Genomic DNA, 23021 nt, shown 5'->3' with positions numbered 1-23021 from the left:
CATTATAAAACAGGGAACATGAGCATCTTGTGCAGGATGGGTTTTTTGTTTTTTGTCTCACTGTAGCCTCGACCTCCCGGGCTCAGGTGATCCTCCTACCTCAGCCTCCTGAGTAGCTGGGACCACAAGTGCGCGCCACCACAGCCGGCTAATTAATTTTACTTGTGGAGACGGAGGTCTCCTACGTTGCCCAAGTTGGTCTCTAACTCCTCGGCTCAAGCGATCTTCGCGCCTTGGACTCCCACAGTGTTGGGATTACAACCGCGAACCACCGTGCCCGGCTTTCTGCAAGTTCTTGATGACCGATGAGGGCCGGTGGGCCCTAACCCGGCGGGCCCTAACCCGGCTTCACGCTCCGCCCGGCCCGGCCCGGCCCGGCCCGGCCCGGCCCGGCCGTCCATACTTCCCTCCGGTGTCCACCAGAGGGCGAACGGGAGACGCGAATGTGGTTCGACTACGCATGCGCACGCTGCTGGGCGCACGTGCGGAGGGCGGCGGGGCGGGAGGGTAAAGGTAGGAGGTGAGAGGTGAAGGGGCGGGCACCCGGCGGCCAGGAGGGAGAGGGAGGGCGCCACGCACCGGACTGCGGGCCGAGAGCGCGCACGCCGCGCTCCGCCCCTGCTGCCGCCCCCGTCGCCGCCGCCGCCGCCGCCGCCGCAGCTTGGGAGCTGCTGCCACCACAGGTACCGTCACGCGGGTGCTCAGGGCGCCTGCCCGCGGGCCCCAGCTCGACCCCAGCCGCGTGGAGCTGGGAGTTCCGGAATGGGGGCCGCTAGGGGCGGGGGTGCGTGGGCATGGCGCTGTCCAGCAGCCGTGCGGGCCGGCCCTGGAGACCGCAGGCCGGCAAGGAGGCAGGGCCGCGCGTCCCCACCCCCAACCCGGCCGTGTCCCTGCACCGGCCGGCCCCTGGAGCTCCGCGTCCCCACCAGACCTCCGCGAGCCCCTGGTGTGACGGGGGGAGATGCGCGGCGTCGCATCCCCTGGCCTAGTTGCTCCGGGCAGCTGTTGTAGAACCTGCTTTGGTGCTGTCTGGGTTTTCCGGAGTGCGGGGGAGAGCAGGTTCTCCACTTTGCCTCTTTTGGAAGATCTTATTGAGAGACAACGCTAGTTGCTTTGCTGGTTTTGCTTGGTTTCTAGTTTTCCGTATTGCTTAAACCTCAACTTTGCTCACTAATGTTGCTTCTGTTTACTTCTGAGTGGGTTTATGACCTCAGTATTTAACCGGCTTATAATGTCACGATAGCGTTAGTTGCAGGGAGCCCTGGCTCCGGACTGTTTGAATCACAGAAAGTTGTGCAGATGGGAATGCGGAGGGGGTGGGGGGGGGGGCAGTGAGTCGCTGTGGGGGCTCTGGCAGGGGTCAGCCCCTGGTTCGGGTCACTCACTGCTCCACCTTGTATGGCGACAGTCGGAGCTAGGTGAATAAACTCTTTCTGGGGATTTTGTAATACTTATCGTGAAGCGGCCATAGAAAAGGTTTAATGTTAGCGTTGCGTGTGTTTCTTTTATTTGGCCAAAAATTTGTGGAGTTTGGTTATGCCGTGTCTTTATTGGTTTGCTGTCAGGTCAGGATATTGAGCAAAAGACTGACGCTTTTATTAGGGAGTCAGGGTCGAGGGTGTCTAGTTAGTGTTGTATCCATTTTAGGTGTTCCTCAGTGATGCCTAAAGACTTGTTTTTTGTTTGTTTGTTTGGAGACAGGGTCTCACTCTGTCTCCCAGGCTGGAGTGCAGTGGCGCGATCTCTGCTCACTGCAGCCTTGATTTCCTGGGCTCAGGTGATCCTCCCACCTCAGCCTCCCCAGTAGCTGGGACAGCAGGTGCGTGCCACCACGCCCGGCTAATTTTTGTATTTTTTGTAGAGATGGGGGTCTTGCTGTGTTGCCCAGGCTGGTCTTTAACTCCTGGGCTCAAGCATTATACAAGCCTTGGCCTCCCAAAGTGTTGGTATTACAGGCGTGAGCCACCGTGCCCGGCCAAGACCTGTATCTTTTAAAATGTGTGTTAATATAGTTTACATTTTAGGTGTTTTACACATTTGCAGTATTCCCACTGAGCACATGATGTAAAAAACACTATATAAATATATTTAACACTGTATAAATATATTTCCATATTTATTCTTTTGGTCATAAATTGAAATGGAAAGAATTAGGCTTTTTAAATTTATTATGAACTGATCTGATGTTTGAATGCTCTCTCTTTTCTTTCTTTCTTTTTTTTTTGAGGTGGAGTCTCGCTCTGTCGCCCAGGCTGGAGTGCAGTGGCGCCATCTCGGCTCACTGCACCCTCCGCCTGCCGGGTTCAAGCGATTCTCCTGCCTCAGCCTCCCAAGTAGCTGGGACTACGGGCGCCCGCCACCATGCCCGGCTACTTTTTTGTATTTTTAGTAGAGACGGGGTTTCACCGTGTTAGCCAGGATGGTCTCTATCTCCTGACCTCATGATCCGCCCGCTTCGGCCTCCCAAAGTGCTGGGATTACAGGCGTGAGCCACCGCGCCTGGCTTGAATGCTCTCTCTTTTCTTTTGCTGTTGCGGCAAAAACACCCCCTCTCTAGAGATCTCCATGGACTTTATAATCACTGGTTTGGGGCCCTTTCCCCGTTCCCTCAGTCACTGTCATTAGGTGGGTAAAAAGTTTACTACAAGTTTATTACTAGAAAAATGGAGGCATATGCGATTCAGAAATTAAATAAACTAAAAAAGGAAAGAAAAAGTGTGCCTGTGGGCTTCACTGCAGGTATGTATATTAACATTTGGTGGTAGACTTTAGGGATGTTTTCTCTCTCAGAATCTAGCCATGCATGTGAATGTGCCTCAGGGATCCTGGAATGACAGGTTCATGTGCTGTTTGCTTACTGTCACCATTGGTGGTTGCCAGTGTTTTACCGGCTCTGACAGGTACTTCATATACAGTTTGTGTCATCACCCCCGTTGAACAGATGAGAGGACTCTTCATAGAGAAGCTGGGTTCTTACAAGGTCAGTGGATCATCCTTCAAACCAGGTCTGCCACACCTCTGCCACCTGAGCTCCTTCCGTTAGAACTTGCTACCTTACTGAGTTGGCTAAAGAAACAAGGTTCAGGTGTCGTCTTTTGCCACTCAGAGTAATAATTCTGGGTGATATCGAGCACTTGTGCTGTTTAGGCAGTGTCCTAGATACTGTAATATTAGCTTATCTCACTTACTTTTCATAATAACCAGGTGAGATAACACTGTTATCACCCCCTTTACGGAGAGTTTTAGAAAAGTTATTTGACTGGCCCTGGGTCACCTAGCGAATTTGAGACGGAGTGTGTTGTGTGCAAACTGAGATTTGGCTGACAAAAGAGTCCATCCTTTTATGCTGTTCTTGTACCTGCTTCCACAGTCTGTTTTTTTTTTTTTTTTTTTTTTGAAATGGAGTTTCGCTCTTCTTGCCCAGGCTGGAGTGCAATGGCGTGATCTCAGCTCACTGCAACCTCCGCCTCCCAGGTTCAAGCGATTCTCCTGCCTCAGCCTCCTGAGTAGCTGGGATTACAGGCATGCACTACCACGCCTGGCTAATTTTGTATTTTAAGTAGAGGCGAGGTTTCTCCCTATTGGTCAGGCTGGTCTCAGACTCCCGATCTCAGGTGATCCGCCCGCCTCGGCCTCCCAAAGTGCTGGGATTACAGGCGTGAGCCACTGCACGCAGCCCACAGTCTTTTCTGTTGCTCATTGGCAGGTAAGGGTAGTGGAAGAAGGTGGTAGGGGTGGTGGGAGGAAGCCAGCGTCACTGACTCGAGTGTGGGGATGGTGGAACTCAGCAAGAAGGTGACAGCAATTTGACCACTGCCATTTGACAGTTTCTGCTTAAGCAATCAAGGGCACTAACCTAGAATGGTTGCAGGGATGCTAAATCATAAGGAAGCTTTGCAGTGGGGTCCAAAGTTGGTATGTAAGCATAAAGATGCACGTGGATCTCAGGAAAAAAATAAAACTAATTTTCCTGTTTATTTCAGCTTCATTTAATTATTATTATTATTTTTTTGAGATGGAGTCTCACTCAATCTGTTGCCCAGACTGGAGTGCATTGATGCTATCTTGGTTTACTGCAATCTTGGTCTCCTGCCTCAGCCTCCCGAGTAGCTGGGATTACAGCTGTGCACCACCACACCTGGCTAATTTTGTATTTTTAGTAGAGATGGGGTTTCACCATATTGGTTAGGCTGGTCTCAAACTCCTGGCCTCAAGTGATCCACCCACCTTAACCTCCCAAAGTGCTGGGATTACAGGCATGAACCACCATAATAATTTTTATTATGTACTTTATAATGTACACTGTATTATCACTGTAGTACATATGTAATTTATATGTAAGTGTACATGTATTGGGAGCATATACTTGAATTTTTGTTGTTGGGCATTCATGATCAAAACATTTGGGAACCAGTGGCTTATTTGATATTTAGCATTTTCAGAAAGCATAAAATATACAAGGTGTTGGCCAGGCGCAGTGGCTCATGCCTGTAATCTCAGCACTTTGGGAGGCTGAGGCAGGTGGATCACCTGAGGTCAGGAGTTCGAGACCAGCCTGACCAACATGTGTGAAACCCCGTCTCCACTATAAATACAAAAGTTAGCCAGGTGTGGTGGCATGCGCCTGTAGTATACCTCTAAGTATACTAGAACTATGTTGATGTTTTCCTCTCTCTGCCTTGGCCACTAGGAAGCTCAGAGTCAGGTTTGTATCCAGGGTCTTCCGGCTTGTGCTTAAGTGTTTTAATCGTCTAGATTGTTTTTAATGGTTTCTGCTCTTTGTCTCAGGTTTTACTATAAAATACATAACACATTTCCTTCCCGTTCTAAATATTACTGTGATTGTATTCTTATAGCCAAATCTTTGTTCTTATTCTTATTTTCTTTTATTTTTTATACTGTTGAATCCCTCTGAGCCTTGCCTTTCCCTGCCTCCTCTTGTGTACTCATTTTTGCTAAAATTTGTAAGGGGATAAATTCTTGAAAAGCTTTGCACATTTTGAAGACTTGTTTGTTTTTTAATATTTATTATAGTAAAACTCAAATATACATCCAAATAGAGAGCAATAAGCCCTTGTGTACCTATCACTCAGTTATGTCTGTCACTTAGTCATTAACTTGGGGACACTCTTGTTTCATCTATATCCTTTAATCCTCATTGTACTTTTTTTTGGGGGGAGAAGTTTATTAATTGATAGGTGTTACTTTGGGGTAAATGAGGAGGGAGCCCACTAGTATGCTGGGGAACTGGTAAGGTTTTTTTGTTTTTTTCTTGAGACAGAGTCTTGCTCTTGTCGCCCAGGCTGGAGTGCAGTGGTGCGATCTCGGCTCACTGCAACCTTCGCCCCCCTGGGTTCAAGCGACTCTCCTGCCTCAGCCTCCCAAGTAGCTGGGATTACAGGCACCTGCCACCACGCCTGGCTAATTTTTGTACTTTTAGTAGATGGGATTTCACCATGTTGGCCAGGCTAGTCTTGAACTCCTGACCTCCGGTGATCTGCCTGCCTCGGCCTCCCAAAGTGTTGGGATTATAGGCGTGAGCCACTGCGCCCCGCCAAGGTTCTTTTCTTTGGGATCCTTTCCTGTCCTTAGAGAAGACCCTTTAGCTTTCTGCCTGAGGAGCTGATGCCTAGTTGTCAGGCTTTCTTCTTGCCCAGATAAGGGTGTTAACTCCTGTGTACAGATGTTCACTTAATCCTTTTTACCAGTCCCACATCTCACTATAGCCCTATGCTATACCTGGGTTTCTCCATCCCAAGCCCCTTTAGGGTCTCTAGTGCCAGTCTTCTTCCTCATTGGCTATGTCCCCTAGGTTCTTTTTTATTTTTCCCAACGGTGATGCACTTACTGAGCAGATGCAGTAATCTTCTTACCTGAGCCTGCATATAACCATTGGCCTAAATGTATGATGGTTTGCCAGCATCAGCAATAAGACTGGTAATGGGGTAAAAAACAAGTTCTCTTAAGGCTAGCTCTTGATCCCCTGTTGTAAGCTGACCAACTTAATCTGAAAATAATTTGCAGCATGTAAATATTTTAGGATTAGAGCCATCTGTATACACACTTAAAAGTAGTTTTGCTACCATTACATTAGTCTAAAAGAGTTACCTAAGAATGCCAAACGATATTTTGTTCGAATGCCTTGGTTATTTTAATTTAAAAGCATTTCTTTCAAAGCCGCTTCTCTCTTCACAATAGTAGAGCTGTGGCAGTGAACTAAGAGGTCAAGGATTCAGTGAATCTGTGGCTAATTTCTTGTTCCAATCTGAGAGCTCTCTTTGCACTATGATCAAAATGGAGTCTTGCCAACTGCCCAGGGTAATAGCCTTGCAGGTCTCTTCCTTGTTGAGCAATGAATATAAGTTCCACATGGCTGGGGAGGCCTCACAATCATGGCAGAAGGTGAAAGAGGAGCAAAGGCGTGTCTTACATGGTGGCAGGCAAGCCTCTTCTCATTATACTTTTAAAATTATTTGGTGGCTGGGTGCAGTGGCTCATGCCTGTAATCCCAGCACTTTCGGAGGCCAAGGTGGGTGGATCACTTGAGGTCAGAAGTTCAAGACCAGCTTGGCCAACATGGTGAAACCTTGCCTGTACTAAAAATACAAAAATTAGCAGGGTCATGGTGGCACGCACCTGTAATTCTAGCTACTTGGGAAGCTGAGGAAGAATTGTTTGGACCCAGAGGTAAAGGTTGCAGTGAGCCAGGATCGTGTCACAGCACTCCAGCCTGGGTGACCGAACAAGACTCTCAAAACAAACAAACAAAAATTATTTGGTGATTTTTTTTTTGAGACGGAGTCTCCTTGTCACTCAAGCTGGAATGCAATGGTGCGATCTCTGCTCACTGCAACCTTTGCCTCCCGGGTTCAAGCGATTCTTCTGTCTCAGCTTACCAAGTAGCTGGGACTACAGGCATGTGCCACCACACCCGGCTAATTTTTGTATTTTTTGTAGAGATGGGGTTTCACCATGTTGGCCAGGCTGGTCTTGAACTCCTGACCTCAAGTGATCTGCCCACCTTGGCATCCACAAGTGCTGGGATTGCAGGTGTGAGCCAACGCGCCTGGCCCATTTTAACCATTTTTAAGTGTACTATTTAGTGACATTAAATGTATTCACATTGTTATGCAACCATCATCACTATCCATTTCCAGAATGTTTTCATTATTCTACATGGAAACTATTGATCCAGGAGCCATATGTAGAAAGCTGAAACTGGATCCCTTCCTTACACCTTATACAAAAATCAATTCAAGATGGATTAAAGACTTAAATGTTAGACCTAAAACCATAAAAACCCTAGAAGAAAACCTAGGCAATACCATTCAGGCCATAGGCATGGGCAAGGACTTCATGACTAAAACACCAAAAGCAATGGCAACAAAAGCCAAAATTGACAAATGGGATCTAATTAAACTAAAGAGCTTCTACACAGCAAAAGAAACTACCATCAGACTGAACAGGCAACCTACAGAGTGGGAGAAAATTTTTACAATCTACCCATCTGACAAAGGGCTAATATCCAGAATCTACAAAGAACTTAAACAGATTTACAAGAAAAAAATCAAAACAACCCCATCAAAAAGTGGGTGAAGGATATGAACAGACTCTTCTCAAAAGAAGACATTTATGCAGCCAACAGACACATGAAAAAATGCTCATCGTCACTGGCCATCAGAGAAATGCAAATCAAAACCACAATGAGATACCCTCACACCAGTTAGAATGGGGATCATTAAAAAGTCAGGAAACAACAGGTGCTGGAGAGGATGTGGAGAAATAGGAACCCTTTTACACTGTTGGTGGGACTGTAAACTAGTTCAACCATTGTGGAAGACAGTGTGGCGATTCCTCAAGGATCTAGAACTAGAAATACCATTTGACCCAGCCATCCCATTACTGGGCATATACCCAAAGGATTATAAATCATGCTGCTATAAAGGCACATGCACACGTATGTTTATTACGGCACTATTCACAATAGCAAAGACTTGGAACCAACCCAAATGTCCATCAATGATAGACTGGATTAAGAAAATGTGGCACATATACACCATGGAATACTATGCAGCCATAAAAAAGGGTGAGTTCATGTCCTTTATAGGTACATGGATGAAGCTGGAAACCATCATTCTGAGCAAACTATCGCAAGGACAGAAAACCAAACACCGCATGTTCTCACTCATAGGTGGGAATTGAACAATGAGAACACCTGGACATGGGAACATCACTCACCAGGGCCTGCCGGGGGATGGGGGAGGGGAGAGGGATAGCATTAGGAGATAAACCTAATGTAAATGACGAGTTAACGGGTGCAGCACACCAACATGGCACATGTATGCATATGTAACAAACCTGTATGTTGCGCACATGTACCCAAGGGCCAGTGGGTGGGAATTGGTATCTCATTGTGATTTCAATTTGTATTTTCTAAGGAATATTGATGTTGAGCAATTTTTCATATGTTGATTGGCCATTTGTATATCTTCTTTTTTGTTGTTGTTTGGGTTTTTTTTCCTTTTTTTTTTTTTGAGACGGGGTCTTCTTGCTCTGTTGCCCAGACTGCAGTGGCGCAATCACAGTTGACTGCAGCCTCAAGCCTCTGGTCCCAAGTGATCCTCCCACCTCAGTCTTCCAAGTAGCTGGGACTGCAGGCATGTGCCCCCATGCCTGGCTTATATTCATATTTTTTGTGGAGATGGGGTTTCACCATGTTGCCTAGGCTGGCCTTGAACTCCTGAGCTCAAGTGACCCATGCACCTCAGCCTTCCAAAGTGGTGGGATTACAGGCATGAGCCACCCCACCGAGCCTGTATATCTTCTTTAGAGAAATGTTCATTCAAGTCCTTTTCTCACTTTGAGTTATTAACTGTTATTTTGTTGTTATTGTTGAGTTGTAGGAATTCTTTACAAATTCTGGATATTAAACCCTTGTTAGATATATGATTTGTGAATAGTTTCTCCCATTCTGTTGGTTAGCATTTCACTCTCTTTATTGTGTGATTTGCATAATTTTTAACTTTTTTTTTTTTTTCTTTTTTAAGACAGAGTCTCCCTCAGTCACTCAGGGTGGAGTGCAGTGCTACAATGTTGGCTCATTGCAGCCTCCACTTCCTGGACTCAAGCAGTCCTCCCACCTCAGCCTCTCAAGTAGCTGAAACTACAGGTGCACACCACCATGCCTGGCTAATTTTTTTTGTATTTATTTTTTTTTAAGATATGGGGTCTTGCCATGTTGTCCAGGCTGGTCTCGAACTTCTGAGCTCAAGCAGTCCGCTTGCCTTGGCTTCCCAAAGTGCTAGGATTAAGGCGTGAGCCACCACGCCCGGCCAAAAGTTTTTAATTTTTATGAATTCCAGTTTATCAATTTTTTTCTTTTGTTGCCTATACTTTTCAATCCTTGCTAAACTCAGCATCATGAAGATCTTTTTCTTATATTTTCTTCTAAGGGCTTTACAGTTTTAGCTCTTCTTTTTTCATTTATTTGATCTATTTTGAGTTAATTTTTGTGTATAAGAGTCCAACTTCACTTTTACATGTAACTATCCAGTTTTCCCAGTAGCATTTGTTGAAGAGACTGTCCTTTCCCCAGTGACTGGTCATGGCACCTTTGTCAAAAATCAGTTGATTATATTTGTGAGAGTTTATTTTTGGGTTCTTTTTTCTTCTTCTTTTCTTTTTTTCAGGTTAGATGGGTAGTGCTGACATCATAACAAGGTTCGAGAATGACTCATCTCACATGTGTGTGAAACACCCAGGTATCATACCGATGAACTACAGAAGATCTGGGCTCTCTATTGTTTTATATGTCTGACCTTATGCCAGTACCACATTGTTTTGCTTACTGTAGCTTTATAGTAAGTTTTGAAATCAGGAAGTGTGAGTCCTCCAACTTAGTTCTTGTTTTTCAAGTTTGTTTTGGCTATTCAGGGTTCCCACTTTTTTCTTTGGACAAAGTAATGGGGAGAATTTCTTTCTTTTTGTTTTTTTTTGTTTTTTAAGACAGTCTCACTGTTGTCAGGCTGGAGTGCAGTGACGCGATCTTGGCTCACTGCAAACTCCACCTCCTGGGTTCAAGCGATTCTCCTGCCTCAGCCTCCTGAGTAGTTGATATTACAGGCACCTGCCACCACACCCAGCTAATTTTTGTATTTTTAGTAGAGACGGGGTTTCACCATGTTGGCCAAGATGGTCTCGATCTCTTGACCTCATGACCCACCTGCCTTGGCCTCCCAAAGTGGTGGGATTACAGGCGTGGGCCACTGCACCCAGCTTTTTTTTGTTGTTTTTTTTTACAAGTAAATGGAAAGAAATCCCACGTTCATGGATTGGAAGACAATATTCTTTTTTTTTTTTTTTTGAGACGGAGTCTTGCTCTGTCACCTAGGCTGGAATGCATTGGCGCAGTCACTGCTCACTACAGCCTTGAGCTCCCAGGCTCAAGTGATCCTCCCACCTCAGCCTGCTAAGTAGGTGGGACTACAGGAATGTACTACTGTGCCTGGCTAATTAAAAAATTTTTTGTAGAGATGGAGTCTCACTGTGTTGCCCAGGCTGGTCTTGAGGACTCCAGGGCTCAAGCAGTCCTCCCCACTTGACCTCCCAAAGTGCTGGGTTTACAGGCATGGGCCACCGTGCCTGGCCAGCTGTTAGAATTTTGATAGGGATTGCATTGCATTTTGATATGGATTGCATTTGTAGATAGCTTTGGATAACGTTGTCATTTAAAGAATATTGTCCACCCAGCCTGGCCAACATGGTGAAACCCTGTCTCTACTAACAATATAAAAATTAGCCAGGTGTGGTGGCATACACCTGTAATCCCAGTTACTCAGGAGGCTGATACAGGAGAATCGCTTGAACCTGGGAGGCGGAGATTGCAGTGAACCGAGATTGTGCCACTGCACTCCAGCCTGGGTGACAGAGCAAGACTCTGTCTAAAAAAAAGAAAAAAAAAAAAAAAGAATATCATCTTCCAATCCATGAAAGTGGGAAAGTGGGATTTCTTTCCCTTTATTTTACGTCTTTAATTTGTTTGAGCAATGTTTCAGTTTATGTCTTTTGTCTCCCTTGCTTAAATTTATTCCTAAGTATTTTATTCTTTTTGATGCTATTATAAATGGAATGTTTTCCTAATTTTGTTTTTAGATTGTTTACTGTCAGTGAACAATAGAAATGCAACTGATTTTTGCATGTTCATTTTGCATCCTACAACTTTGTTGAATTCATTTATTAGCTGTGTGTGTGTGTAATCTTTAGGGTTTTCTACATGTAAGATCATGTCATCTAGGAACAGAAATAATTTTACTACTTCCCGTCCAGTTGAGATGCCTGGAGAGAAAGGGTAAATGAGGCAGTGAGAAGGTTCTTGCTTAATTTCTCTGGCTAAAACTTTTCAGTACTGGATTAAATAGAAGTGGCATCCTTGTCTTGTTCCTGATTTTAGGGGAAAAGCTTTTAGTCTTTCACCATCAAGTGTGGTGTAAGCTGTGAGATTTTCATATATACCCCTTTATTATGTTGAGGATATTGCCTTCTATTCCTATTTCATTGAGTGTTTTTTAATCAAAAAGTTATCTTGAATTTTGTTAAATGCTTTTTCTGCATCAGTTGGGATGATCATTGTTTTTCTCCTTCATTCTAGTAATGTGGCATATTACCTTAATTGATTTTTGTTAAACCATCCTTGCACTTTGGGAATAAATTCCACTTGTCATCTGAGATGTATGTTTAATATCTACTTTAAAAAAAAAAACACAAATCAGTCCCAGCCTGGGCAACATAGTGAGACCCTCATCTCTACAAAAAATAAAAAAAGCCTGGTGCAGTGGCTCACGCCTGTAATCCCAGCACTTTGAGAGGCCGAGGCGGGCAGATCACCTGAGATCAGGAGTTCGAGACCAGCCTGACTAACATGGTGAAACCCCGTCTCTACTAAAAATAGAAAAATTAGCCGGGCTTAGTGGGAAGCGCCTGTAATCCCAGCTACTCAGGAGGCTAAGGCAGGAGAATTGCTTGAACCTGGGAGGCGGAGGTTGCAGTGAGCTGAGATCATGCCACTGTACTCCAGCCTGGGTGACAGAGCGAGACTCTGTCTCAAATAAATAAATATTAAAAAATAAAATAAAATAAATTAGCCAGATGTGGTGGCTCATGCCTGTAGTCCCAGCAGTGTGAGAGGCTGAGATGGGAGGATCACTTGGGAGGTTGAGACCGCAGTGAGCCACGATTGTACAACTGTATCCAGCCTGGGTGACAGAGCAAGACCCTATCTCAAAAATAAAACAAAAAACCAAAAAACTTACAAGTCAACAGATGCTTATTGAATTCTTCCTAGGTGTCAGACACTGTTAAAGTTCTGGGGATTCAGCAGTGAACAAGGCTAAGCCCCTGTTTTCTTTTAATTTTTAATTTTAATTTTTTTTTTAGGGACAGTCTCACTTTGTCACTTAGGCTGCCAGGCTCGAGTGCAGTCATGCATTCTCAGCTCACTGCAACCTCTGCCTCCTGGGTTCAAGTTATTCTCGTGCCTCAGTTTCCCGTGTAGCTGGGATTACAGGCACTACCACACCCAGCTAATTTTTGTATTTTTAGTAGACACAGGGTTTCACCATGTTGGCCAGGCTGGTCTCAAACTCCTGACCTCAAGTGATCTGCCTGCCTCTGCCTCCCAAAGTGCTGGGATTACAGGCATGAGCCACCGCACCCCGGCCCACTGGAGTGTTTTGAGCAGGGTAGTGACATTAGTGTTTTGTGCTTTAGAAAGATTTATCGAGGATGGAATGAGGCAGGAATGAATAGAGGCATTCCTGCTGTCCCCATGGTCAGTGATGGGAGAGTAGCCAGGGAGATGATGATTGTTGGTCAGGTTGGGGATCTGACTTGGAGGTAAAACTGTTGTAACCAGCTGTTTCAGATGTGGGCTTGTTGTAGGATGTTTCCTAAACTTTCGGCAGGAGGAATAAACAGGGTAGCTAGTGGTATAATTAACTGAGATGGCTGGGAAAGAACAGCTACTGTGGGGAAATCAAGAATTCTGTTTTTGGTCTTGTTAGATTTGAAGTGCTTATTAGGCATTTGAGTGGAGATACCAAGTGGAAATAGTGTAAATAAGGAGCTTAGGGGAGAGGCTTGAGAGGTGTGTATGTAAGAGACATCAGCAAACAGATGAAAATTGGAGCCAGGAGTCAGGCTGAGAAGCCCTGGGGAGAAAGGGTAGATGAGGAAAGCTGGCCAGGAACAAAGCCTATGGGGAAGCAGGAAGGGAGGCTGAGAAGCACAACCTTCTAGGACATCAGTCGGGACATGATGTCACTCACAACTAGGAAATAAGTAGGTGTTTTCCTTTCTTTCTTTCTTTTTTTTTTTTTTTTTGAGACGGAGTTTCGCTCTTATTGCCCAGTCTGGGGTGCAATGGCGCGATCTTGGCTCACTGCAACCTCCGCCTCTCAGGTTCAAGCGATTCTCCTGCCTCAGCCTCCTGAGTAGCTGGGATTACAGGCATGTGCCACCACGCCCGGCTAATTTTTTGTATTTTTAGTAGAGACGGGGTTTCACCGTGTTAGCCGGGATGGTTGTAGGCGTTTCTCATTTCAGCATAGTGTCTTTATGGTCAGCCCTTTCAGTGGCTGCCTCTGATGGTGTTTGATCGTAAGTCATAACTCATCCATGAAGGTGTTTTACAGTCTGTCTTCAAGCAGGCAGGTCCTTAGATTGAAAGAATGGAGGCTTCACTGCGTGTGCCTTTACTACACAGATAGCCGATGGGGCAGAGGTTGTATAGCCGATGGGGCAGAGGCTGTCAGATGACTGTTTTACAGAAAAACCTTTGACAAGTTATATAGTAAACTAGTTAAAAGAAAAAGTTGATCTCCTAGCTAAGACAAAAGGTTACAGTTTAGGAAGATAAAAAAGATGGATGGTGGTGATGGCTGCACAACAATATGAATGTACTTAATGCCACTGAACTGTACACTTAAAAGGGGTTAAAATGATGTTTATGTTAATAATTTTTTTTTACCACAAAACGAAGTAGAATACTTTGTCACTGATTATAGTAAACATTTAAATCTGAATGCTAGATTGCTTTTTTTTGAGATGGAGTCTCACTCTGTCGCCCAGCCTGGAGTACAGCAGTGTGATCTCAGCTCACTGCAACCTCTGCCTCCTGGGTTTAAGTGATTCTCCTGTCTCAGCCTCCCAAGTAGCTGGGATTATAGGTGCCTGTCACCATGCTCGGCTAATTTTTGTATTTTTAGTAGAGATAGGGTTTCACCGTGTTGCTCACGCTGGTCTCAAACTCCTGACCTGAAGTGATCTGTTTGCCTCAGCCTCCGAGAGTCCTAGGATTATAAGAGTGAGCCACCGTGCCCGGCCTAGACTGCTCTTACATAGGTTAAAACACATTATTTTGTTGGGAGGTGCTGGGGAATCAACTCTGTCATGGAAATGTTCCCCGGGCTGGGAGTTGGAACCAGAGTGTTGATTGTTGTCATTTGCTACATGACCAGGGTCATCTGGCATGAATCTTCCCTAAGCCTCAGTTTCTTCCTTACCAATAGGATATTGTGCTGGAGGATCCCATCTCTCCTAGCTCTGAAATCTGGTAGCTTTCTGTTCCTTTGTCTCTATAAATGTCTGGAAGGCAAGCAAGTTCCAGTCTGAGAAGTGACTGTGAACATTTGGAAGAATTGTGTGGTCCCAGTGCATATCACAGTCCACAGTTGTCCTGTTAGCTGGAAAGTTTTACTTAGTACCAGATTATAGATATGAAAAACAAGCAATTAAAACTTACAGCAGGCCTTACAATTTGAGACAGAAACAAAATCTTTGTTTTTTAGACTTTGACCAAATATTTGGGAATGAGCACCATGTAGATGTGATTTGTTTATCTGTGAGGCTTCACACATTGTGACTTGACAAGAACCCATAGCACTTAGGTTTGTGAGCCCAGAGTACCACCCTTTGCCTTGAAGAGTGTGGAGGGAGTCTTAGGGCCAGCGGTGAGCAGGATGAAAGGTTCTTAGAAGCTGGTGGGCATGAAGGGGGTACAGAGGGGAGGCTCTCCTGGGAGATAAGGTGGTGGAAGGGGCCGGTGAAGTCTGGTGTGCTGGAGAGAGCTCTAGGGGCTCCTGGACCCTCACCCCAAGGAAAAGGGGCCCAGGTGAGCCTCATCTCTTGGCTTTCTTCTTTGCCACATTTCCCCTCACAAACTCCTCCCCTCTTTGCACTGTGTTTGGAACCCTCTTCCATGCAAAGTTTATATTAAGAGTTCTTGCTGGGCGCAGTGGCTCACGCCTGTAATCCCAGCACTTTGGGAGGTCGAGGCGGGCGGATCACGAGGTCAGGAGTTCAAGACCAGCCTGGCCAGGATGGTGAAACCCCATATCTACTAAAAATACGAAAATCAGCTGGGCACAGTGGCAGGCACCTGTAATCCCAGCTACTTGGGAGGCTGAGGCAGGAGAATCGCTTGAACCTGGGGGCGGGGGCAGAGGTTGCAGTGAGCCGAGATTGTGCCACTGCACTTCAGCCTGGGGGACAGAGTGAGACTCCGTCTCCAAAAGACAACAACATCAAAAAACCAAAAAACAGTTCTTGAAGTGTTGTGGGAAGTCAGGGACCCCGAACGGAGGGACTGGCTGGAGCCGCGGCAGAGGAACATAAATGGTGAAGATTTCATTTTAATATGGACATATATCAGTTCCCAAAATTAATACTTTTATAATTTCTTACACCTGTCTTTACTTCAATCTCTGAACATAAATTGTGAATATTTCCTTTTAATATGGACATTTATCAGTTCCCAAAATTAATACTTTATAATTTCTTATGCTTGTCTTACTTTAATCTCTTAATCCTGTTATCTTCGTAAGCTGAGGATGTACGTCACCTCAGGACCACTATTGTGTTAGCTGTACAAATTGATTGTAAAACGTGTGTTTGAACAATATGAAATCAGTGCATCTTGAAAACAGAATAACAGCTATTTTAGGGAACAAGGGAAGACAACCATAAGGTCTGACTGCCTGTGGGGTCTGGCAGAATAGAGCCATATTTTTCTTCTTGCAGAGAGCCTATAAATGGACATGCAAGTAGGGAAGATATCGCTAAATTCTTTTCCTAGCAAGGAATATTAATAATTAAGACCCTGGGAAAGGAATGCATTCCTGGTGGGAGGTCTATAAATGGCCGCTCTGGGAGTGTCTGTCTTATGCGGTTGAGATAAGGACTGAAATACGCCCTGGTCTCCTGCAGTACCCTCAGGCTTACTAGGATTGGGAAACCCTGCCCTGGTAAATTTGAGGTCAGACCGGTTCTCTGCTCTTGAACCCTATTTTCTGTTGTTTAAGATGTTTATCAAGACAATACATGCACAGCTGAACATAGACCCTTATCAGTAGTTCTGAATTTGCCTTTGTCCTGTTTCCTCAGAAGCATGTGATCTTTGTTCTCCTTTTTGCCCTTTGAAGCATGTGATCTTGTGACCTACTCCCTGTTCTTGCACCCCCTCCCCTTTAGAAATCCTTAATAAAACTTGCTGGTTTTGCAGCTCAGGTGGGTATCACGGTCCTCCTCATATGTGATGTCACCCCTGGAGGCCCAGCTGTAAAATTCCTCTCTTTGTACTGTTTCTCTTTATTTCTCAGCCGGCCGACACTTACGGAAAATAGAAAGAACCTATGTTGAAATATTGGGGGTGGGTTCCCCTAATATTGAAGTAGTAATGCAACGAGACTCGTCACATCTCCCATTTTGGGATTTGATTGTATAAAACTGTCAAGAGCTTTGATGCCCTCCAGCAAAGCACACTTCTTGCAGGAAATCAGGCAAAGGGTGTTTAGCCTGTGTGGCCTGATATGCTCATGTGTAGCTGGTGGCAGGAGGCTGGTCCTGGCTGTGCTCCTACAAGTACCTGCTGGAGTGGAGGCTGAGGACACTCTGTCCATGGGCCAAGACATTGTGTGAAATGACAAGGCTGCCCCCATGGGCTCTCAAGTTGTTTCTAGCTTTAAAACAGATTCTTGGCTGGGTACGGTGGCTCACACCTGTAATCCCAGTACTTTGGGAGGCCAAGGCGGGCAGATCACCTGAGGTCTGGAGTTTGAAACCAGCCTGACCAACATGGTGAAACCCCATCTCTACTGAAAATAAAAAATTAGCCAGGCATGGTGGCGCATGCCTGTAATCCCAGCTACTTGCGAGGCTGAGGCAAGAGAATCGCTTGAACCCAGGAGGCTGAGGTTGCAGTGAGCCGAGATCATGCCGTTGCACGTCAGCCTGGGCAACAAGAGCAAAACTCTGTCTCAAATAAAGAAATAAATAAAAATAAAACTGATTCTTAGCAGCAGCAGTTCAGTCCCTTTGTTAGTCATTCCTGACCAGGTCAAGAGGGAGTAAGAATGTAGGTAACTGGCATTGTGGAAGAAAATCTTTAATAGGTTTGTTGGTGTTCTATTGTAAAGAGGGTTGACATTATGCACGTGGTTATTTGTGACAACCATTACAACCAACTAATATAATTTGGTCTTCCTTCAATTTGGGTGTTGCTGTGCCATCCCAACAGTTACTCTAAAATGTGCCAGTACTCATCTTCTTGAATATGTGTGTTTTTAGGCTTTAAATTCTCTGAAATCAGCTTTCGTTCATTAACTGAAATTCCTTTATTTTTTCAATACTATTTAATTATTATTATTTTTTTGAGACAGAGTTTTGCCCCTGTTGCCCAGGCTGGAGTGCAGTGGTGCAATCTCAGCTCACTGCAACCTCTGCCTCCAGGGTTCAAGCGATTCTCCTGCCTCAGCCTCCTGAGTAGCTGGAATTACAGACACATGCCACCACGCCCAGCTAATTTTTGTACTTTGAGTAGAGACGGGGTTTCACCGTGTTGGCCAGCTGGTCTTGAACTCCTGACCTCGTGATCCACCCGCCTTGGCCTCCCAAAGTGCTGGGATTATAGGCATGAGCCACTGCGCCTGGCCACGCCCTGCTGATTTTTGTATTTTTAGTAGAGACGGGGTTTCACCATGTTGCCCAGGCTGGTCTCGAACTCCAGACCTCAGGTGATCTGCCCACCTCAGCCTCCCAAAGTGCTGGGATTACAGGCGTGAGCCACCGTGCCCAACCTTTTTTCAATACTATTAACTTGATCTGCTGAAAATTCTCCCAGGTTACTGGCTAATTTTGAAGCTTAGAGAAGCAATTTTCTTTTTATTTATTTATTTTGAGACGGAGTCTCGCTCCATTGCCCAGGCTGGAGTGCAGTGGCGCCATCTCAGCTCACTGCAAGCTCCGCCTCCCGGGTTCATGCCATTCTCCTGCCTCAGCCTCCTGAGTAGCTGGGACTACAGGCACCCGCCACCAGGCCCAGCTAATTTTTTGTATTTTTAGTAGAGATGGGGTTTCACTATGTTAGCCAGGATGGTCTCGATCTCCTGACCTCGTGACCCACCCACCTCAGCCTCCCAAAGTGCTGGGATTATAGACGTGAGCCACCGTGCCCGGCCCAGAGAAGCAATTTTCTGCCCTTAGCATTGGTCCGCTTGACAACTTTCAGAAAAACATTATCCCAAAGGGATGAATTGTTTGCACCAGTGGACTAGTTTAGCTCAGTGAGCAGACCTATAGTGACTTTCTGCTCGGCACCAGGTGAGGTGCTGGGTGCTCTAGGGAACACAAGGTGATTCAGTTATTCCCTTCTCCTGAAGGGGAACGCAGTCAATCCAGGAGGCTGAGAGAGTCAGAATGAGCAAGGTGGAAGTTCACAGTTAGAGAAGCTCAGAGAAGAGGGCTGCTGCTTCCACAGGAAACTTTGCTCATTATTTTTTAATTTCAGCTTTTCAATGTAGAAATACATTTACATGACACAAAATTGGAAAGGTAAACTACATGGGAAAGTTTCCCTTCCATCCTGCACCTGGCTACCAGATCCTCTCCCCAGAGGCTGCTGGTGCTGCCACTTCTCATGTGTCCATTCCCAGGTGTTTTGTGCATTTATAGACAAATAAGCAGAGACTTCTGTTCTCTTACATGAAAGTAGGACACTGCTCCCTTGCTTTTTTCTCTGAATGTTTCTTTATGGTAGTTTATCATTAATTTTTGTATTTTTAGTAGAGACAGGGTTTCACCATGTTGGCCAGGCTGGTCTGAACTCCTGACCTCAGGTGATCCACCCGCCTCAGCCTCCCAAAGTGCTGGGATTATAGGTGTGAGCCATTGTGCCTAGCTGGGCTTTGGTATTTTTAAATTGATTTTGTCAAAATTGCTTATATACGCGGGAACTTAGCACCTTGTCAGCGATATGAATTGCAGTTGTATTTTTCCAGATCTTATTTATCTTTTTTTTTGAGACGGAGTCTCGCTTTGTTGCCCAGACTAGAGTACAGTGGCACGATCTCACACGATCTCGGATGATCTCGGCTCACTGCAACCTCCGCCTCCCAGGTTCAAGCAATTCTCCTGTCTCAGCCTCCTGAGTAGCTGAGACTACAGGCGTGTACCACCACACTGGCTAATTTTTGTATTTTTAGTAGAGACAGGGTTTTGCCATATTGGTCAGGCTGGTCTCAAACTCCTGACCTCAGGTGATCCACCTGTCTCGGCCTCCCAAAGTGCTGGGATTACAGGCTTGAGCCACTGCACCTGGCCTAAAGTAATTTTTATATTTCATATTTTACCTTTAAATCTTTTCTCTATTTGGAATTTATTTTTATTTTTTATTTTTATGTTGAGGCAGGGTCTTATTCTGTTGCCCATACTGGAGCACAGTAGCGTGATCATGGCTCACTACAGCCTGGACCTTGCCAGGCTCAGGTAATCCACCAGCTTCAGCCTCCTGAATAGCTGGGACTACAGGTGTGCATCACCATGCCCAGCTAATTTTTGTACTTTTGGTAGAGAAGGGTTTTGCCATGTTGCCCAGGCTGGTCTTGAACTCCTGGGTTCAAGTGATCTGTCTGCCTTGACTTCCCAAAGTGCTGGGATTGTAGGCCTGAGCCACTGTGCTTTTTGGAATTTATTTTGACGTGAAGTGTTAGATCCAGCTTAATTTTTTTCCGTGGCTACCCATTTGTTGCAATACCTTTTGTTGCACAATTAATCTTTCTCCTACTTGTTTATCATTTACTGTATATAATATACTTTGCCATATGTGTACATTTTGGTCTATTCCTGGACATTCTGTTCTGTTACATTAATCTGTGTATTTATGTGTTAGGACCACACTGTTTTAATTACTCTAGCATGTTTTGTTATTTGGTGAAGTTAGTTCCCTTTCATCATCTTTATTTTCCAGAACTTTCTTGGTTATATTTGTTTTTCTGTATAAACTTTAAGTTTGTTTAGTTAAAGAAGTCCTGTTTTTATTGGGACTGTTACATTTCTAGATGAATGTAGGAAGAGTGACACTTTGGTTACGTTATATTGACTTTTCCTCATTAAGAATGTGGCATGTTTTTCTTTTTGTTGAAGTCATCTTTTCTGTCTTTCGGAGTTTCAGAGATTTCTTTTGGTTTCTTTTTTTTTTTTTTTTTTTTTGAGATGGAGTCTTGCTCTGTCCAGGCTGGAGTGCAGTGGTGCAATCCCGGCTCACTGCAACCTCCACCTCCCAGGTTCAAGTGATTCTCCTGCCTCAGTTTCCTGAGTAGCTAGGATTACAGGAACGTGCCACAATGCCCAGCTAATTTTTGTATTTTTAGTAGAGACGAGGTTTCACCATGTTGGCTAGGCTGGTCTTTAACTCCTGACTTCAGGTGATCTGCCCACCTCGGCCTCCCAAGTTGCTGAGATTACAGGCGTGAGCCACCGTGTCCTGCTGGGAGTTTCAGAGATTTCGTACATTTCTTTTTAAGTTTATTTTCAAGTTTTTGGTTTTGTTATTTATTTTAGTGTTAATGAATCATTATTATAATCAATATTATCATTATTTTACTTCTGCCTGCTTGTTGTTGATGTATGTGAAGGCATTGATATATATTAGTTTTCACTACCTTATGGTGATTCTTTTATCAACTGTAAAAGGTTTTCAGTTGATTTTATATATATACATATGTAATTTTTTTGTATATATATTTGGATTTTGTACATAATATCATTTGCAAATAATGATAATTTAACTTTTTCCTTTCCAGTTGTATACCTATGTTTTCTTTGTCTTGACTAATTGTGATAACTAGTAGTTCCACAATAGTAATAAATAATGATGGTTAAATGCATAGCCTGTATGGCCCCTGACGTTAGTGAGAACACTTTTAGTGTGTTCCCATTGGGCTTGATTTTAGCTTTGAGATTGAGAAAGATGTAAACATTTAGTTGAAGTCTGTATTTATTTTTTATATATATATGTGTATTTATTTTTTTTTATTATTATTTTTTGAGACAGAGTCTCACTGTGTCATCTGGGCTGGAGTGCAGTGGCACAATCTTGGCTCACTGTAACTTCTGCCTCCTGGGTTCAAGCGATTCTCCTGCGTTCAAGCGATTCTCCTGCCTCAGCCACCCAAATAGTTGGGATTACAGGTGCCCGCCACCATGCCTGGCTAATTTTTGTATTTTTTAGTGGAGACGGGGGTTTCACCTTGTTGGCCAGGCTGGTCTCGAACTCCTGACCTCAAACGATCCACCAGCCTTGGTCTCCCAAAGTGCTAGGATTACAGGTGTGAGCCACCATGCCTGGCCTAATATGTATGTATTTATGTATGTATGTAAATCAACGTACACATATCTACTAAGCATCTGTCTATTCTTTTTTTTGTGTGACGGAGTCTCACTCTTTCGCCCAGACGGGAGTGCAGTGGCGTGATCTCTGCTCACTGCAGGCTCCGTCCCCCGGGGTTCACGCCATTCTCCTGCCTCAGCCTCCCGAGTAGCTGGGACTACAGGTGCCCGCCACCTCGCCCGGCTAATTTTTTGTATTTTTAATAGAGACAGGGTTTCACTGTGTTAGCCAGGATGGTCTCAATCTCCTGAACTTGTGATCCGCCCGCCTCGGCCACCCAAAGTGCTGGGATTACAGGCATGAGCCACCGCACCCGGCCTGTCTATTCTTATTTTAAAAGGATGAGGGTTGAATTTTATCAGATGTCTTCAGCATTGGCAGAGATGATCTCTGTTAATATGTTGAACATAACATTGTTTTAACATTAGTACTTACATGTTTCTGGTACAAAATGAATAGGATGATGTTTAGAGAAGGCTTATGGAGGAAATGGCATTTTATCTAGTGCCTGAAGGCTGAATGGAGAAAATTAGAGGTGGGAAATTAGAGTGGGAAGATAGGAAAAGGGCATTCAGTAAAGAGAGAGCCTTGACTGCAAAGGTGTGGAAAGTGGGAATGTAGGTTATTTTGGGGAAGAATGCCAACATCCCAACATTACTGTGATATTCATGAGGGCCTTCTAGATGGGTAACATGGGGGCGTATTACACCTCTGGACTTCAGATTCTTCCTTTGTGGAACTGAAATAGTAAAAGTAGTTATTAGTTTAAGGGTTGTTACAAGGATTCAGGAGATAATGTAGGCAAAAGTCTTAGGCCAGAGGCTGACACATGGTTTATAAATACCAGTTATTTTTATTTGACAAGAGAATAAAGCTGGAAAGAGGTTTCAGTATATTTTGAGTGTACCTGTATAATAAGCAAAGAAGTATGGCCTCAGATATGCAGGCACTGGAGAGCCATTCAGAACTTTTGTGCAAGGGGTGACATAAGCAGGTCTTTTTTTTTTCCATTAAAATTTTTTTTTAAAGAGATGGGGTCTCACTATGTTGCCCAGACTGGTCTCGAACTTCTGGGCTCAAGCAATCCTCCCATCTCAGCCTCCCAAAGTGCCGGGGATTACAGGTGTGAGCCACTGTGCCTGGCCATAAGCAGGTCTTTATTTTAGGAAGCTGTCCATGCTGACCATGTGGGAAGACAAACCAGAAGTGAAGTACAAATGGAGGTAGCAAAATCAGGTAGGAGACTATTAGAATTTTTCAGGCTGGTGGTTTTGGATATCTACCACTAGTCCAGTTCATTTTT

At 44.7% G+C, this 23021-nt stretch overlaps 1 protein-coding gene and 1 non-coding gene across 9 annotated transcripts in view; one reads left to right on the top strand and one right to left on the bottom strand.

Annotated features, from left to right (window-relative positions):
- Positions 1 to 465: 465 nt before the first annotated feature.
- The window catches only part of SCAP (SREBF chaperone), a 64976-nt gene continuing 42420 nt past the window's right edge, over positions 466 to 23021 (top strand). For 2 of the 8 annotated variants that reach the window (XM_055109815.1, XM_055109810.1), the window contains exon 1: positions 9695 to 9761. The gene's annotated coding sequence lies outside the window, so the exon portion shown is untranslated. Of the gene's footprint in view, positions 684 to 772; positions 1060 to 2750; positions 2981 to 9694; positions 9762 to 23021 lie in introns of those variants that run through there. The other 6 variants (XM_034956322.3, XM_034956321.3, XM_055109813.1 and 3 more) reach the window with 6 other exon arrangements.
- On the bottom strand, positions 9689 to 9788 carry LOC112439507 (small nucleolar RNA U13). The gene has a single exon (XR_003027780.3). It is a non-coding gene; the product is annotated as a small nucleolar RNA U13 (small nucleolar RNA).

The sequence above is a fragment of the Pan paniscus genome, chromosome 2 (genome assembly GCF_029289425.2).
Source record: "Pan paniscus chromosome 2, NHGRI_mPanPan1-v2.0_pri, whole genome shotgun sequence".
In the NCBI taxonomy this organism is placed as follows: Eukaryota; Metazoa; Chordata; class Mammalia; order Primates; family Hominidae; genus Pan; species Pan paniscus.
This window is presented reverse-complemented; position numbering and strand designations above follow the sequence as displayed.